Genomic DNA, 12,886 nt, shown 5'->3' with positions numbered 1-12,886 from the left:
ACCCAAAGTCATACACTTGAAGATAAATGTGATAATACATAGATTACTCCATCAGTAAAAGTAATACCATGTGGAATATGCTGTATTTGAACCCAGAACCATGTGTATGGCAGTCCTAGACTTACATCTATTGCCACAAGAATGTTGATGAAACAATTGCAAGTGATAGTGAGCATGTGACATAAACGAATTACAACTTTTGTCTGGCTTGCAGAACATGTAAGGTCAGAACAACTTTATTGTACTTAATTAATTATTTAGTTGTATATGTGTGATTTTTTTTGTCATAGAAGTTGATTTAAGTTCTCTTTGAATTCTGTGGTTACTGTTTTTGATTATCTTTTCTTTTACAATATTTTATTAATTTGAAGCTGAATATGGATTCCTTAAATGAGTATGCAATTAACGATTTGCTAATGCACAAATATCTTGTACAGTGTAATAAATGCTATACATATTTAAATGTAGCAGCTGAAAACACTGGTGATCTGTGTTCCTTGTGTCAAATGTTGGATGATTTGCTTACCATTGTTAGAAGTAAATTTAGACTTAATAATAATGATTGCTGTTGTGCAATTGGCATGGCTTGAACTGTTGTTTCATATATTAATGACTGCACTGATGAACTAAATAATGTTAGGCATAGAACAAATAGAAAATATCTAGGATATGATGCATCTATTGTCTACAAAATCATTCAACCCCTATGAAACAAAATGATGGCTCTGAGAACTTTGCAATTCCGGATGCAAGTATTCAGCAATCTGAGGGTCCAGTTTTTTTAGAAGGAAATAAAAAAGAAAGGAAGAAGCTCACAACAAACAACAAGGAAGAAAAAGAAACTGATTCATGACTGTAAACAAAAGAGGGTACACAGTAAAAAGGACACTGCTTTGTTATGTAACACACAGGTTACAGGGAATGATGATATTTTTATATCAGAAAACCTTCAGTCTAGAGAAAAAGTCATCAGACAGAGAAGGTAGAAAAAAGAGGTAAGAGGCAGGTGAAAAGGAAGAAATCAAAACTGAATGCAGAAGGATTGAAGAACATTAATGTAAGAAAAAAGAAAAGAAGGACAGATGTTGACTACATGGCTCAAGCTGTGGATTTACAATACCAGCTGGATGATAATTTAATACACAATGAATGCAGTGGGATTAATAAGACTAATGGTGATGAAGATCTAGCCTTCGTAACAATTGATAGAGCAGATATTACTGTGTTAGAAGCTGAAGATTCTTCAGAGCTGGCCAGCAAAGATATTCTTGTAATTGGAGATTCAGTTATTAGAGGAACTGATACTTATATTTGCAGAGAAGATAATGAACATTGAATAGTCTTATGCTTGCCAGGAGCAAAAATAGAAGTGAGACAAGCCTTGGAACACCTTAATGTAGGAAGTACAGATCCGTTTTTATTCATGTTGGTACAAATTATGTCATCCGCAAAGATTCTCTGACTATTAGTAGGGAACTGACAGCCCGCTCAGATAATATAGCTTGTACTGGTATTAGGACATATTTATTACAAGTCACCTATAGAAAGCATAGTCAGGTCACTGTGAATGAAAAGATTTTTTGGGTAAATACCTACATGGAAAAATGTCCTGTTTTAAAAAATGGAAATGTGTAGAGCATCCAAGCCTAGTTTTGGGCACGAATGTATTCAGACAGGATGGCATGCATTTGTCAGGATCAGGGAAGAGAATTTTTGCAGCAGAAATTTTGAAATATTTAACAAACACTAGGTGGGATTTTTGCCAGATTGAAAATTTAACAATTCACAGATAGCAACATTTGATGCATCTCTGATGGTTGTTAATGCTAGGAGCATTATTAATAATTTTTTTTATTGGAAAATTTGCTACACTCCCACAGGACTGATGTTATCATTGTTTGTGAAATATGGTTAATGAAAAATGACTGGAAGCCAGTTCTGTCAGGGTATGGATGTTTTTACTGTAACAGACATTCAACAAAATATCAGGTGGAGGTGTCATGATATGGATTGAAGATAACTGTAAGACCTGTGATTATTACATGTTCAGTTATAACACCAATACTATAGACTGCGTAACTGTGACAATAAAGGCAACCCTGGAACATATAACAATTGGTGGAGTGTATAGATCACCAACATCAAATGCAGATTACCTAGAGGAATTCATACATTTCTTGCATGAAACACAGGAGGGAAGAATACTATTAGCTGGTGACTTAAATTTACCAGATACAGACTGGAATAATATTGATTCAACAATGTTAGTAAGGAAATTATTCACAATCCCCGGGATTCATGAAGCTCGGCGCAAGGCCGGTGTAAGGCTTGTGCCGGCAGTGCAGTGAATAATCGGCGTAGCAGCGCCATATGCATAGTAATGAGTGCGCGCCGCAACCACAGACACGTGCGGAGGGCACGTGAGCGAGCCCAAGTAGGATGCGGCTGTAGGTGTGGCCAAGCCAGCAGGCGATGAGCAACCTAAAGTGCTGACTTCCACAGGCTGCCTGCAATAGTAACCGCACCAGCCAGGGTCCATGGATAATGAAACGTATGCAGAGTATGCAACATAGTACCCATTCACACAAAACGGAGAACCAAACATTAACCCACGAAGTCCAAAGTGTACCAGTCCAAGGAACAAAGGATACATGTAATACCGTGTCCGTCACGCAATGCACTGTCAGTGGGCATACCCAGTGAAGGTGTACCGCAGCATGTCAGCGTGCCGCACCTACATAGAAGTAGCCACATGGGCATGGTCACCAGCAGTAGTGAGAGTACACAACCGGGTAGCCGTGTCGATATAACAACAAGAAGGAAACCAGATACCCTAAACACAGACAAACATGTGCATAGCAACATGTACTACACCCAGCAACGTGCCCGTCGCATACACATAGGACGGCGTATGCCTAAGCGTAATATCCAGAAACAGAACCCATGCATGCAAATGTAATACACAACAGCCCCGTCATAGCATGTAACCCGTACCCATGTACGACTCTGCACCCAACCCAGCTAGCAGCCTTGCGCAGCTGCACACCTACACACAATGGGTATACCTGAAATGTAGTAAGAAGTATTGTCATAGGCAGTGCCACGTGGGCAAATATGTACCCCACATGTTAACATCCCACCTGAGGTACAGATATCCAAATGGCTGCATGTGAATGTGTTGGCAGAATGTGTACATCCCGCATGTGGTATGGACCTGTCGAAACCCCATAGGCGTGCACACGCCACGGTGCCCATAACTGTACACATCTGGACAAGGCAGTATGTTCAGCCACCGTACTGATGATTAGCTATGCAGACATGTCAAACACAACCCATATGGCGGAACATCTGCCCACCAAGCAGGATGCCCCAACAGGGTGCCACAGGCACAGAAGGTGAAGGTGGGACATCACACGTTGAGAATAGCATCGCCAGATGGCCAAACACCCACGGCCAACGCAAAGGATGGAATAACATGTATATGCCTGGATGAATGGGTATGTCATAGCATGGGAATAGGCCAAGCTATCCACCATAATAGCCATGTGTACCAGATACAAACAGCCAGTAACACGCAGTAGTAATGCAGGAAGGCATACACGACTGTGGGAATAGCACAGGACATATGGCATGTGCCAAGTGTTGACGCATGACACAAATGTCCAGGATGGGGCTCCCTACAAAGAGGAACATGTGCCAACCCCATGCCCCACAGATGTACCGGCAGTGGAAACACATCCTAAACACACATTAACACTACTGTCCATCCCACGATAGCAACGGAGGCTGGTCAAAGACCACCATGATGCGTGCACAAACAGGGACACGTGTAACCGTTGCCCTAACAACCCCCCTCAGGCCAAAGAATAATAGTATGGACATATGCATGTAATGCTGTGAAGGATGTGTGGTAGTCCTCAGTATCATAGAGGTAGGTACACAGATACACTGTAATCAACCGTGACGCATGTGCACTGTAGACAGCATACCTGCAGGAAATACATAGTTCAATCATGTGCCACAGAAATATACACATATGAATGAGGATAGGGGATAGACAGGTGTGAATGGGACAAACTATGAACATAGGCTCATAGGTCCATAGGTACATAGTAGGCTATCTACCCAAGGGCAGCTATAACCCTAGCCCATAGTTATGGTTCCTTTGCCAACCCTCCAGTCCAGAGATAAAATGCCTATTATATTGCTGTACCTCTGTCAAGCAGTGACAATGATGTAATCCCTGGGGTATATCTGCAATCTCCCATCCAATGGATAAGATCCCCCTCGAACAAGGCCAGCAAGGTTCTCTGCCTCACATGTACTGGGATGTTGTTCCACAGCATAGTGAGTGTCTGGGTGATGTATCTGTCCCTCCAACACATTCTATTAATGACCGTGTCAAGGTTCACGTCACCTGCCCCTGTGGTTCTGAGGGATGTAGATCCATTAGGTGAAGCATAGTCATCAAATATGGGTCGACATGGCCTCGTATGTCAGGCACAGGTCACCACTGAACAAGTGGTATGTGACTGAATGGAGCAGGAGTCCTTACAGTCGGGCAGCATAACACAAATTCCTGACACCCTGCATCCGTCTGACGATGAACCTATGGGGCCTTCCCAGCTGCTGCAGGTGTCGGGTCAAATACCTTCCGAACGGGGCAATGTACTCAATCATAGGTCTAATGAGTGATGAGTACAAGGAGACGATGACCTCCCCTGATCTAGATGTGAATCCCTGCACGATCAGGTGGGCAATGTAGAAGTTCTACCGAACCACGTTAGCAACGTGTGTGTCGAACGAATGGTGACTGACAACCTGGGTCCCCAGATCCCTGGTAATTCCCTCTGTGCTCAGTGGATTGCCACCCATATGGCAGCTAGGGGGACCTTGTTCTTCCCGAAGGGTATGACTATGCATTACCTGGCATTTAGCTGTAGGCCATGTCCCTGGCAGCAGATATCCATATCTGTGAGGCCCCTCTGAAGGATATCTGTGTCAGATGTCTGTCCCACTATGGCACCCAGTTCGCAGTCATCTGCAAACAATGTCAGCCATAACCCCCCTGTGTTTGCTTGTACTTTGGAAATGTAGATGCAGAAAAAGAGTGGACCCAGGACAGAGCCCCGTGGGACACCGCCTGTGACTGGCAGTGAGTCTGACATGGTGCCAGCAACTATGACCATGTGGGTTGTGTCACCTAGCCAGTTTGCAACCCATCCTGCGATGTACGGGTTCACATTCAAGCCGATGGGTTTATCAATGATACCCGAGGGGGGTATTGTGTTGAAGGCCTTTGCCAAGTCGAGGTAGGCTGTATGGACTGCCTGACCCTCATCAATGGCCTCAGTGACTGTTCCTAAAACGTCAACCAAGTTTTAAACGCATGATCTGCCTTTGACCAAGCCAAACTGGGTTGGATGCAAAGTATGCAAGTCCCCTATGTCGTCATCTATGAGCTCCAGTATGATCCTTCCCCATGTCTTTGCAGATAAGGCTTCTCAAGCTAATGGGATGGTAATAACCAGGGTCAGTGGAGGCACTGCCCCTGTGAAGTGGGACTACAGTCGCCGTGCGCCACAACTTGGGTACGTTACCTGAGGTGAGGCTAAGATTAAACAGCTGTCCTAACTGTGGGTCTAATTCCTCAATGAGATCGCGGAGTACACAGCTGGGACACCATCTGGTCCCATGGATGCTGTGTTCACTACCTTGGAGAGAGCATTTCCCACCTGTGCATTACAGAACATTCGGGGGCCACAATCTTCTGGTACAGACATCTCTCCATGTGGGGGGGAGGGGGTGGAGATGTCTTCATCGAACCTGTCAGCCAGTATATTGGCAATGTGTGTATATTCAGTAAACTTCACATCATTGTGAACCCAGTCAGAGCATATCTGGGAGTGTCCTCCCAGGTGTCCAACATAGCTAAAGAAGGCCGTATGATTGTCTGTCGAGTCCTTGGTGATATATCTGTCGGACCTGCCCTGGATGATGTCATGAGAGCTTGTAGTTCTTCACATATAATGAGCAAGGGTGTCATACCTCACAAGGAGTCTGCTCTGTCTTGTAGTAGCTACCTCCTCTCGTTGTAGAGCTTGTGTATGGCTGGGGTACACCACACTGGATGCTTGGCATTGGTACAAAGACTCACAGTTGTTTAAGGGATTGCCTGATCCATGCAGTCCTGTAGGTGCTGGTAGAAGGCATATATAAGTGATTCAGTGGCTTGAGTAATGTTCACCACTGGCTCAGGGGCCTTAAAGGAGACCACACTAGTGTTTAGAAATGTGAAGTCGGCTTTTGAGAAAGCCATATGTATGGTAACTGGCACCAACCACAGCATTGTATGTTAATAACAGAAGCTATTGTCCAAATAACATATTATTAACTTTATTATTAAAATATGTATTATTATTTATTTAGTTATATATGTTTCAGCTAATTACACTTGAAAATGCCCGGTAAGACCGGGCGAAAGTGCTCGTGATCTACTTGTTATGGCGGTGTCATTCTGACAATAAAGTGGCAATACTCCCCTATTGGGACTTCTGGGGATTATTTAAAGCAGTTTCTAACCTGCATCTTTGGATGTACACCATTTGGTTTCAGTTTTGAAAAACCTGGTTTTCGTAGCACTACATAATATGGGTAGTCAAACAGACATCCGCTATTGGGGAACATACAGCAGCAGTCAAAACCACTGGCAACATGGACACAGTCCAACAAGTTCTACACTTTACATATGCACATTGGTGTCCATTGTAGGACCCAAAAATTGTTCCGTACGGAATACCATCCAGCCGTTATCGTTCTACCAGAAGAAGTGACAGTCGTGAGTACGGCACAGCTAGACATATGCACCACCAGCGTGTTTAAGGTTGATGACAAGTGTCCATGAAATGCAGGACATATGAACAGAAATCCCAAGATTGTCGAGTCCATAGAAGTGCGTCCACATCCCAGTCCCGCACACATGAAGGATGTGTAATGGGTACTGTTGAGGGTTGCAGCCATGGGATCGTGGGTATGCAGAAATGGGGCTCGGTGTTGTTTGGCAGATAATCCATTGTCCCGCCCCGAGGGAGGGATGTGGGTGTAGCACATGCCTCACTCCCCACTAATAATGCAAAGCATCCACCGGATAATGCTAAATGCAGGTGTGAAATGTGTACAGCCCTATACCAGTGTCCAGTAGGCAATTCCCATGGATGGACAAGCATACGACCAAGATGGCACCCATAACTGCAAACCCGGTGGAATTACACAGCCGCAGTAAGGCATAACACAGGAAATACAGATAGGGACTACAGTAGACACTCCCCATACAAAGTCAGACCACCGTGCGAATACCGGCGTACACAGCACTCAATCTGCCAGCAACAAAATGGGGATTACTCGCTTCCATACCGCGGAAGAAATGGGCGACCTGTGGAACACATACTACTGGCACACCAACAACGTCAACTAGGAAGGTCATAGGATGGTTAAACTATGGCGTTCCCACTCATAAAGAACATGCTTCAATGAATAAATAGGATCTACATGTTTTGGTGGTGTTATTTTGACAATATAGTGGCAGATATTTCCTATTGGGACTTCTGAGGATTATTGAAAGCAGTTGCTAACCTGCATCTTTGGATGTACACCATTTGTTTTCAGTTATGAAACACCTGGTTTCCGTAGCACTACATAATATGGGTAGTCAAACAGACAACCACGATTGGGGAACATACAGCTGCAGTCAAAACCACTGGCCAGATGGACACAGTACAACAAGTTCTACACTTTACATATGCACATTGGTGTCCATTGTAGGACCCCAAAAATTGATCCATACGCTATATCATCCAGCTGCTACCGTTCCACCCAGAAGAAGCGACAGCCGTGACTATGGCACAGCTAGACATATGCATCACCAGCGTGTTTAAGGTTGATGACAAGTGTCCATGAAATGCAGGACATATGAACAGAAATCCCCAGATTGTCGAGTCCATAGACGTGCGTCCACATCCCAGTCCCGCACACATGAAGGATATGTAATGGGTTCCGTCGAGGGTTGCAGCCATGGGATCGTGGGTATGCAGAAATGGGGCTCGGTTTTGTTTGGCAGATAATCCGTTGTCCTGCCCCGTGGGAGGGATGTGGGTATAGCACATGCCTTACTCCCCACTAATAATGCAAAGCATCCACCGGATAATGCTAAATGCAGGTGTGAAATGTGTACAGCCCTATACCAGTGTCCAGTAGACAATTCCCATGGATGGACAAGCGTACGACCAAGATGGCACCCATACCTGCAAACCCGGTGGAATTACACAGCTGCAGTAAGGCATAACACAGGAAATACAGATGGGTACTACAGTAGACACTCCCCATACAAAGTCAGACTGCCGTGCGAATACCGGTGTACACAGCACTCAATCTGCCAGCACCAAAATGGGGATTACTCGCTGCCATACTGCGGAACAAATGGGCGACCTGTGGAACACATACTAATGGCACACCAACAATGTCAACTAGGAAGGTCAGTCAAAACCACCGGCCAGATGGACACAGTCCAACAAGTTCTACACTTTACATATGCACATTGGTGTCCATTGTAGGACCCAAAAATTGATACGTATGGAATATCATACAGCTGTTATCGTTCTACCAGAAGAAGCGACAGCCGTGACTACGGCACAGCTAGACATATGCACCACCAGCGTGTTTAAGGTTGATGACAAGTGTCCATGAAATGCAGGACATATGGACAGAAATCCCCATTGTTCCGAGTCCATAGAAGTGCGTCCACATCCCAGTCCCGCACGCATGAAGGATGTGTAATGGGTACCGTCGAGTGTTGCAGCCATGGGATCCTGGGTATGCAGAAATGGGGCTCGGTGTTGTTTGGCAGATAATCCATTGTCCCGCCCCGTGGGAGGGATGTGGGTGAGCACATGCCTTACTCCCCACTAATAATGCAAAGCATCCACCGGATAATGCTAAATGCAGTTGTGAAATGTGTACAGCCCTATACCAGTGTCCAGTAGGCAATTCCCATGGATGGACAAGCGTACGACCAAGATGGCACCCATAACTGCAAACCTGGTGGAATTACACAGCTGCAGTAAGGCATAACACAGGAAATACAGATAGGGACTACAGTAGACACTCCCCATACAAAGTCAGACCGCCGTGCGAATACCGGCGTACACAGCACCCAATCTACCAGCAAGAAAATGGGGATCACTCGCTTCCATACCGCGGAACATATGGGCGACCTGTGGAACACATATTAATGGCACACCAACAACGTCAACTAGGAAGGTCATAGGATGGTTAAACTATGGTGTTCCCACTTATAAAGAACATCCTTCAATGAATTAGTAGGATCTACATGTTTTGGTGGTGTTAGTTTTGACAATACAGTGGCGGATATTTCCCATTGGGACTTCTGAGGTTTATTTAAACCAGTTGCTAACCTGCATCATCGGATTTACACCATTTGGGTTCATTTCAGAAAAAAATGGTTTTCGTAGCACTACATAATATGTGTAGTCAAACAGTCATCCGCGATTGGGGAACATACAGCAGCAGTTAAACCCACTGGCCAGATGGACACAGTCCAACAAGCTCTACACTTTACATATGCACATCGGTGTCCATTGTAGGACCCCAAAAATTGATCCGTACCCCACATCCACCAGCTGCGATCGAGAGACCTGAAAGGAGTGAACAGCCGTGACTATGGCACAGCTAGACATATGCACCACCAGCGTGTTTAAGGTTGATGACAAGTGTCCATGAAATGCAGGACATATGAACAGAAATCCCCAGATTGTCGAGTCCATAGAAGTGCGTCCACATCCCAGTCCCGCACACATGAAGGATGTGTAATGGGTACCATCGAGGGTTGCAGCCATGGGATCCTGGGTATGCAAAAATGGGGCTCGGTGTTGTTTGGCAGATAATCCGTTGTCCCACCCCGTGGGAGGGATGTGGGTATAGCACATGCCTTACTCCCCACTAATAATGCAAATCATCCACCGGAGAATGCTAAATGCAGCTGTGAAATGTGTACAGCCCTATACCAGTGTCCAGTAGGCAATTCCCATGGACGGACAAACGTACGACCAAGATGGCACCCATAACTGCAAACCCGGTGGAATTACACAGCTGCAGTAAGGCATAACACAGGAAATACAGATGGGAGCTACAGTAGACACTCCCCATACAAAGTCAGACCGCCGTGCGAATACCGGCGTACACAGCACTCAATCTGCCAGCACCAAAATGGGGATTACTCGCTGCCATACTGCGGAACAAATGGGCGACCTGTGGAACACATACTAATGGCACACCAACAACGTCAACTAGGAAGGTCATAGGATGGTTAAACTATGGCGTTCCCACTTATAAAGAACATCCTTCAATGAATTAATAGGATCTACATGTTTTGGTTGTGTTATATTGACAATACAGTGGCGGATATTTCCTATTGGGACTTCTGAGGATTAGTTAAAGCAGTTGCTAACCTGCATCATTGGATTTACACCATTTGGGTTCAGTTTAGAAAAACCTGGTTTTCGTAGCACTACATAATATGGGTAGTCAAACAGACATCCGCGATTGGGGAACATACAGCAGCAGTCAAAACCACTGGCCAGATGGACACAGTCCAACAAGTTCTACACTTTACATATGCACATTGGTGTCCATCGTAGGACCCAAAAATTTAACCCTATGCAATATCTACCAGCTGCGAGCGAGCGACCCTGAAGGAGTAACAGCCGTGACTACGGCACAGCTAGACATATGCACCACCAGCGTGTTTAAGGTTGATGACAAGTGTCCATGAAATGCAGGACATATGAACAGAAATCCCCAGATGGTCGAGTCCATAGAAGTGCGTCCACATCCCAGTCCCGCACACATGAAGGATGTGTAATGGGTACCGTCGAGGGTTGCAGCCATGGGATCGTGGGTATGCAGAAATGGGGCTCGGTGTTGTTTGGCAGATAATCCGTTGTCCTGCCTCGTGGGAGGGATGTGGGTATAGCACATGCCTTACTCCCCACTAATAATGCAAAGCATCCACCGGATAATGCTAAATGCAGGTGTGAAATGTGTACTGCCCTATACCAGTGTCCAGTAGGCAATTCCCATGGATGGACAAGCGTACGACCAAGATGGCACCCATAACTGCAAACCTGGTGGAATTACACAGCTGCAGTAAGGCATAACACAGGAAATACAGATAGGGACTACAGTAGACACTCCCCATACAAAGCCAGCCCGCCGTGCGAATCCCGGCGTACACAGCACTCAATCTGCCAGCACCAAAATGGGGATCACTCGCTTCCATACCACGGAACAAATGGGCGACCTGTGGAACACATACCAATGGCACACTAACAACTTCAGCTAGGAAGGTCATAGGATGGTTAAACTATGGCGTTCCCACTTATAAAGAACATCCTTCAGTGAATTAATAGGATTAATGTCAATTGACCATGGAATACACCTAATCAACATCAAAGAACTGCTGGCACCTGATGGCACACAATCCAAAACACACATAGGTAGATGAAACAGTCAACGTAGACATTGTCCAGGACAGGTCACAAATGGTATACAAAGGTTCATTCATAGACATGTAAGCGCTTTCACCCGTAGGCTCCGTCAGACTTACACATAACATAAAAGCATCCATGCTTTAAATATCCCCCCTTACACTTTCATTGGTCAATTTCTCAGCAAACAATGAACATTTAACCACAGCATATAAAGCACAGAAGCAATGTTAGCTACACACACATATATTAACATCTCCAAAAACATCCTATTAACACATGTATTATATGATATTGTACTATGCCTAATACTCATCAATCAAAGATCTAACAATATATATAGAAGATATGTATATCATATCAATGTAATACAGTGGTAAACAACTGAAAGAGTGGACTAATGTGTGTTAACTGTATATCTGTACCTAAACTACATTCCTGTTACGGGGGTTTAAGCCACCTGCTTCTCAAAAGAGGCTTCATCAGTGTTTCATCAGTCAGCCCTGGTGTGTGGTCAACCCTCCACCTAATAATCCATCTAAATCCGCATTCTAAAGCATAGTTGATGAGGTCCCCCTCTGGTATTATAACCTAGCCTTCGTAAAACACTGAATGTAAACGTATGCCTTGTGATGTGCTCATAGTCGGCCATAGGCATACGCCAATCCTGCGGCTGCCTAGGGCGCCGCACTAGTAGGGCCACCTGTCTAGTAGGTATGTCATGTAGGTACACCAGGATGGGGGCACCATGTGTTGTGGTGGTGGGCACCATGGAGCCCTATAGCCTAGGGCAGCGGTCGATCTAAGGCCGCTGCCATAGGAGGGGTAGTATGGTCTGCAGGTATGTGCAGAAGTGCACATGAAACAGCGGTTCACAAGGATTACCCATAGTGGCGACACCTGCACAGATGGCTATAGCGGGACACACACACGACCATGCATACAGCACAGTTAGACATACACACACCATAAATAGGCAATTATACACAAGGTTTATGGCGTGTACGGGTACAGTGTCAGTACAGCAAGGATAGCTGTCTGCCACGATATCCAGCAGATGTCTCTAGGGTGTTCTGGAATACGGACGTTGCATGGACAATGAGTGGATATGCATCCTACCACAGTTCTATGTGTCAGCCGTGCAAATATGCGATACATGGGACAGACAGCTGTCCATGCAAGAGCAGCGCTATGGGCACAACATAGGTATGTAGATATACAATGACAGAGATACAGACGGACACATGTGGCAAGGCCGTGAGTGTAACGTACACAGCACCACCCCACCACACCATAGCAGGGTGCACATGGAGAACACGCTATGG

The sequence above is a fragment of the Protopterus annectens genome, chromosome 8.part0 (genome assembly GCF_019279795.1).
Source record: "Protopterus annectens isolate FY-2018-M chromosome 8.part0, PAN1.0, whole genome shotgun sequence".
NCBI lineage: Eukaryota > Metazoa > Chordata > Ceratodontiformes > Protopteridae > Protopterus > Protopterus annectens.
Note: the sequence above shows the minus strand (reverse complement) of the source record.